Source organism: Otolemur garnettii, unplaced genomic scaffold (assembly GCF_000181295.1).
Source record: "Otolemur garnettii isolate 467f Iridium unplaced genomic scaffold, OtoGar3 scaffold00039, whole genome shotgun sequence".
NCBI lineage: Eukaryota > Metazoa > Chordata > Mammalia > Primates > Galagidae > Otolemur > Otolemur garnettii.
The window spans coordinates 386,407-393,594 of NW_003852434.1; the positions used below are offsets into that span (position 1 = coordinate 386,407).

At 35.8% G+C, this 7,188-nt stretch overlaps 1 protein-coding gene across 1 annotated transcript in view; it reads right to left on the minus strand.

Moving 5' to 3' along the window:
• Positions 1 to 7,188, minus strand: part of CCSER1 (coiled-coil serine rich protein 1) — a 639,717-nt gene that overhangs the window by 287,917 nt on the left and 344,612 nt on the right. The window lies entirely within an intron of this gene.

Below are 7,188 nucleotides of genomic sequence, written 5' to 3' on the forward strand. Positions count from 1 at the left end.
AGCAGTAATCTCAAAATATCACTTTATCAAATGCAAAGCAATACCCAGATGTTGGCAGACTATTCCCCATGAATCTATACATCTAGGCATTACCAGTCAACTAGCTCCAGAAATTTTTTCAGAAATATTTGTATAAGCAGACAGCTCTGGAAAAATGGAGACAGTAAAGATAAAGGCACCTTACTTCTCCCTCTTGAGAAATTTGCTCATCTTCCAAGAACTGTCATTAAAAAAATAATAAGAAGAAGTGATCTTTCCCAAAGAGAAGTGTGGCCTTGCCCTTGGCTTTTGCACAGTCCTAAGCCTTTGGAGCGTCATCCCTGATAGGAGTATCTTTGACTGAGGGCCTTGGGTGGTACCGCATAGTCTAACCAAAGAATTTAGGGTAAAAAGTATCACATTAGAAGTAATTTGGGCAAAAGTTAATTTTAGAACTGCCCTTGTGCAGGAATGTGGTCCTGCTTGGGTGTGTTCCCTGTTGCAGGAGAGGCAGCCCAGATGAGCTACTGGTCAGGCTGGTTTCAGGAGCCTGTTTGTGCCTGATGATGTGGTGGGTCTGAATGACAATGATCTCTGAGCTCACTCAGGCCTAGAAAAGGGGGGGCCCCTGTGTGGGGACACCCTGTACCAGGAGGCTCAGTGCAAGGTCAAATCTCAGATGTTTTCACAATTCCTAACTTGATGATTTAAAACTAATCTTAAGCAAATCTGACCAATTTTTTTATCACTCCTCTTCAAAAAGATTTATTATTTCAAAAATTCATTCTAAGAGTGAGTAAATGGCCGGTTTGAAAATGGCTTCAAGTTACTTAAGATGCTATCTTTAAACTATAGTGAAGGGGCCGCAGGTAGAGTTAAAGGAGCGTATTATCAGACATCTTGTGAGACACAGAAGCAGTTCACTGCATGCCTGATAAACAAACTCATTTCCTGGTGTGAAGGTCTACAGCTCTCCTACAACAAACTCTGTCCTGGGGTGCCTGGTAATTTAAGATGACAGTACCTATTTACTGTGTGACATCCTGTGCACTCTCTTCAGATTTAATTAAAAACAAACAAAAACACTATTACCCACAATGATAAACGTGGTTTTAAAATGTTTGTTTTCACTGGATGCTAAATATTCCAAATCTAATTCCTGTCCGGTAAGGCTTGTAAGTATAAGCGAGCATAGTAGGGCGGCTTTTAAAACGCAGGCTTTAGTGCTCATCCACATATTGCAATGTCTTCCGATGAAGAAAACACCATTCTCAAATTGCCTCTAGCAGTGAAGAGTGAAAATTCAGATACACATGGCTAAGATTTTTATAGTAACTCTGTGTGCTTTTACGTTGTATCTATTTTTTCAGCTCCATGGAAAATCTCTCTCTAAATATAGCTTTTATAATTTCTATTTAACAACCACTGAGGGAAATGTAAACAAATGACACAATAATAGGAAACACGGGCAACTGCACTTGAACTCCATCTCTGAAATCTATTTTGTTTTTAATTCTTTAGTTTGACAGACTTTACCAGCAAATGTCAGCCAGGTAAAAAGGAGGGCCCTAATGCCAATGTTTCCAGGAATCAATTTTTTAAAAGCAGGAATTTCAAATTAAGTGTAATTAAAGTAAAAATATAACCTTTTTATAAAGGTTAACAATATCAGTAAATTCCTTTTCCTCATTCTCCAGACCAACAACAATTCCAAATACAAAGAAAAAAATACTATTTCCAAGGATCTGTTAACGCTAGAAAACGCTAGAAAAACCTACTATCCCAAATATAGTAAGATAGGCTTACTCGCATCATGATATTGTTTTATGAAAAGCTCCATTCGGACTTCAGTGTTAATGAAAACTGACTTTGAAATGTATTGAAAATAATATTTATACTTTTTGCAGTCAATATTATAAAGGACTTTATAGTTAAACAAAATAACCCTTAAGCCTGCTAAAAGATAAAAGCTTTTCACCTCTCCTATTTAGTATATATACCTGCCCTTTAATGCTGATTTGACTTATACTTTGTAACCACAGTTTATCACAACTCAGTACACTCTGTGAATAAGCTTTATTTGCATCAAAACAAGTTGTTTGTGCTGCATGAAGCTTAGTTGGACAGCTTTCCTATTATCGATGCAATTGTTATCCCATGGCAACAACAAAAAAGAATAAGTGCCTAGAATAAGTGCACTTCTCACTTTCCTCCTGCTGTGTGAAAGCTATATTTTCATCTAAACTACAAAATATATCAGTAAACCTAATGGGATCCGACAGTCCATCTTAAATAGTGTCATTAGGGAACAAAGAGAAATCTGAGGCTGTATTACCCTTGGTCATTTTGATGACTGTTTCTTTTTCTTTCAATTTGAACAAATAACTGGTACTCTTTATCAAAAGGCTTTCTGAAATTTTTTTGCTTTTGAATCTAGACTTTTGTCTGGATAGTTCTTTCGTCACAAATCAGTGTTTTAAAGAAATGGTTATAAAATTTGCTTGAGGTATTGAGCCACAGGATGGTATTACTAATGAAACAAATTACGTGATAATCTGTAGATATGACGACTTTGTGAAATCGTACAAAACCAAAAGGTAAATTGTGAAACATTTGATTTTCAAATTTAAAAACATAAATGGTATGGAATTTAAAAAATTAAGTAACAAGGTTCAGAGTATCCACATTAGATCAACGCCAGTGTTGTTGAATATAAAATGGACCGGTTCCAGAAAAAGGATTTGTGATACTAGGGTAATATAAAAACATTAATTTGTATCCACAAAATAAAGGATAGTGCCAATTTTGTAAACAGTTTCTATGTGTGTAGCATAACATTTATAAATCAAATATATATGCATACATAACGACGGGCATTAGCTGCTACATATATACATTTTGTTTTGAGAGAGAGAGAAGATGTTAGCTATGTATAGGTAGCAGCTAACATCTGTAGACGTCCTATGTCCTGTATAATTTGCTATGTGTCTTTCCTGAGTTTAATTCCTTTGCCTGACTATAAACTTTCACCATATTACAGACTGGGGAATTCGAATTCTTACTTGTTAAGTCATTTGCTCCAGAGAAGACAATCTGGATATGAAGAAATTCATCACTTTTCAATGTACAGGATTTAATACAGGATTTAAAAGTCAAAGAATCTGAATCTTGACCATGAACACACTACAATCTCTCAGTATCCTGTGGCAAAAACCGAGAAAAGCCGGCTTTATGGGTAAGAAAATTACCTTGAGCAAAGTTAAAATTTTCCTTAAGTAGCAGCGAAAGGTAGAAAGAGGGCTTGCTTTCTCTCTCACACTCAATTTGTGTTATCTGACTCTCTTCAATTTTCTTTTCTTTCTTTCTTTCTTTATTTTTATTTGCTCATGTTGTTCTCTGGCTTCCAGCTTTGATTCTCAGAAATCTTTTCCAGCTGCTTTCTTTCCTCCCTCTGCATTCCCATCTTCACTTTCTTAACCACAGCTTCCTACCAGGATGAAAGAGGGGAACAGCCAGCAGCTACAGCTCTCCACTGGTTACAGTGCAAAGACATTGCTAATCCAAATGAATCCATACATGGTAGAATTTTAATTAGCGGGTGTGGTGAAATATTTACGTGCAGGACTTCAGAAAATTGAGGGAAGAGTATTTCAAGAGTTTGAACTCGGCTATGCAATATATAACATCGTAATCACAAAAGTTCATTGATTGTTTACTGAAATTCTAGCCGCTGTGCTACATACTATAAATCACTATATCATAGTTCTTATAATAATCCCATTATTGTAGTTTCTGTTTTACATATAAGGGAGCTAAAATTCTTCATAGTTACACAACTTGCTATGGTGCTGGAACCCAGATCCGCTGAAGTCCATGATTTCCTGTACTGTTCCATAACCTCACTTATACATACAGCTACATCTAAAAATTAGTGCAAATATATCAATTCTTAACATTTTTGAAGAGGATTATAGACAGACAGCAGCATTTAGAATGAGAAAATACTGATGTTAATATGTATGCACCCCTACAAGTATATTCTCATATTGCATTCTTATTTAATTGTCACTTTTGAAAGGATTTTAAGGAATATTTGCGTGTTTGTTATTTCTTTAGTTTGGGGGGACTGTAATATGGTTAAGTTCACTCCTATGAGCTGAGGGAATGAAAAATAATAGCCTGATTAAAGTCTATAGAAATGGCTTTCTATGGTCTCCTCTCCAGGGCCATCTTCTCCCATATCACCAAGAGATTAACTACATAACAATGCAGTAATTTGCAAGCATGGCTTCTACTGTTGTCTGTGATAGCCTTTGAAATAAGTAATGCTGCTAAACAGAAACACTGACCTTCTGTTGGAGAAACATTGAACATTAATCTCATTATTCATTCATGATAATGAACAAAAACGCAGACCCTTCCTACTAAAGTTTTAAAATAGGCCTGATGTATTTTTATGTCTTTATATCACACACCTCAAATTTAAGGTGTTCGTAATAAATAAAATAGAAATTATGAAAGAACTCATGAGCCTGAAAGGTATGTTTCAGACTTATTTTATCAGGACGGTCTATTTCTCTACATCATGATCTTCTCAATGCTTTGCTTTGAATATGTTCCTTTTCAAAAACTGTCAATGGGGAAGCATTAAGTATCAAATATACTAAGTTCAAACCTTTTCTTATCATTCAGATTTATCCTGAAAAGAGCCCAGATCTACCTGGATAAGCTAATTTGGTCCATTCTTTGTACATAACTAATAGTCAACATCTGAAATTCCCCTGCCTCTTGCCATTTCTACGCTTTTACTGTTTCCCCCTTTCCTAAAATACACTGGTCCCTTATCTATAAATACTTTGGAAACCTAATGTGTCTAAAGTTCTGGAGAATTACCCCTGCTGTGTAGACCAAATATTAACCTCAACACCAGAAGTGGCCACTTACTGCCTTCAATTCACATTACATTGTATTTGTACCATCTTGTAGGATGTTTACTTAGTTGGGTGGCTGATAACTTGTAAGGGTATTACCCTTTGCTATAATCATTTTACAGTTCTCATAGTCTCTATAAAACTGAACCCCTGAATCCCTTTGTTACTTTTGTAAAACTCAGGAGATCCATCTTAGAATTATGTTTTTAAATGCATAAAAAACCATACCTAGGATAATAAAGAAAAACTATTTTATATAGTAAAACAGCATCTAAAATACTAAAAACAAAATTTGCCATGTTAATACACGCTTATGCATGTTTATGCTTTCCTGAAGTTCTTCAGACATACAAGGTTAAGTGAAAAAAATACGGTAGAAATTAGGCTTCATTTCAAGTCCTTTCACATAGTTTGTCATGTGCAGAAATATTCATACAAAGAAAATATTTGTTAAGCAACTTTATGCAAGAAAACTTTTGTTCCATTTCATTGACATTTATAAAAATATCAGAAGGCAAATAACTGATATAATGCAAAAACTAAAAAATTTAAACTATTTTATACTTGAATGCTTCATTCCACAGGGTCTTCACTATTATATTTCACATAATTGTATTTCTGAAGAAAATGGAATCTCTAAGGGGCAGTCTACAGACCATGAAAGGTAAATATTTCAAATATTTCAATTATAGACAAGTGACTAATCCAACGGTTAACCTTGTATTGAAAGGCATGCTAAAATACAATTTAAAATAAACTAACAGTTAAGCTATCACAAAATATAGTATATCATGCTACAATAGAAAGCTAACTGCACTCAATCTAAAGTTTATGAGTGAAACAAATCAGAGAAAATATAAGTCAAAGCTGTGCAGCAGTAAAATCATAAACGTTTTTCAAGCAAATACTTTTTAAAAATATTACTACTGTACTGGACAATAGTGACAACATAGCTACTTAACACTCACAATATGCCCTACAAATAACAAATATAAGAATTAAACTAAAGAAAAACAAGAAGGGGAAAATTACAGTCTATGTAAATTCTTCAAGCACACCTTAAAGATAGAGAATATAAAAACTTCCTAATAACCATGACAGAAAGAGAAAACTTAGGGAATCCCAGTGTGTCATCTCTGCTGCTTCAGCCCCGTTTCTACTCATATGCAAGCAAATGTCGGCTGAGCAAAAAGACAGGGAAGACAAAGGTGGGGGCAAAATTCATCCTATATCTAAAATAATAAAAATATCTCTGCATATGGGCAGTGCCTACGGCTCAGTGGTAGGGAGATGGCCCCATATACCGAGGCTGGCGGGTTCGAATCCGGCCCTGAACAAACTGCAACAAAAAAATAGCCAAGTGTTGTCACGGGCACCTATAGTCCCAGCTAGTTGGGAGGCTGAGGCAGGAGAATTGCCTAAGCCTAGAAGTTGGAGGTTGCTGTGAGCTGTGATGCCACAGCTCTCTATGGAAGGGGACAAAGTGCCCCTCTAATTAAACAAACAAACAAACAAAAAACCCTGTGCATATCAGTGCAAAGGCTACAAGAAAAGAACTTCAAAGTAGGCACAATTTAAAAGTCACATGTCTTATATTGGGACAAGCATAATTTTAGAAAAAGACATGACTTAAAGATATTGAGTAGATACATTTTTCTCATGGCTGTGCATGGCTCATGCTTGTAATCCTAGCACTGTAAGAGGCTCAGGCAGGTGGATTGCTTAAGCTCAGGAGTTCAAGACCAGCCTAAGCAAGAGTGAAACCTTGGTCTCTACTAACAACAGAAAAACTAGCCGGATGCTATGGAGGCCCCCATTATCCCAGCGCAGGCAGGAGAATCGCTTGAGCCCAGGAGTTTGAGGTTGCTTGGGAGCTAGGCTGATGACACTGCGCTCTGCCCAAAGGAACTGAGTGAGACTATACTGCAAATAAATAAATAAATAAAACAATGGTAAGCTCCTTGAAAAGCATAAATTATGGGAAAGAAAAAAGACAAAAAGGTAAAAAGACAGATAGCCTTCAGCTACCAGGTGAAAAAGAAGAAAAAAAGAGAAAATTTGGGTCTAGCAAACTAAAGTTAAATCATAAAACTGAAGGATTCATAACCTCTTCCCCACCAACAAAATAAACAAAAGTTCTAAAAAATAGCTGAATTTGCTATATTACATGAAGGAGAAATTAAACCAGGAATGCTGTATTAAACTACACAGCCTAATGAAGCCTAATTTCTGGCCAACAGAAAAAATGCACTTGGCGCACAGAAAAAATGAATTTCCC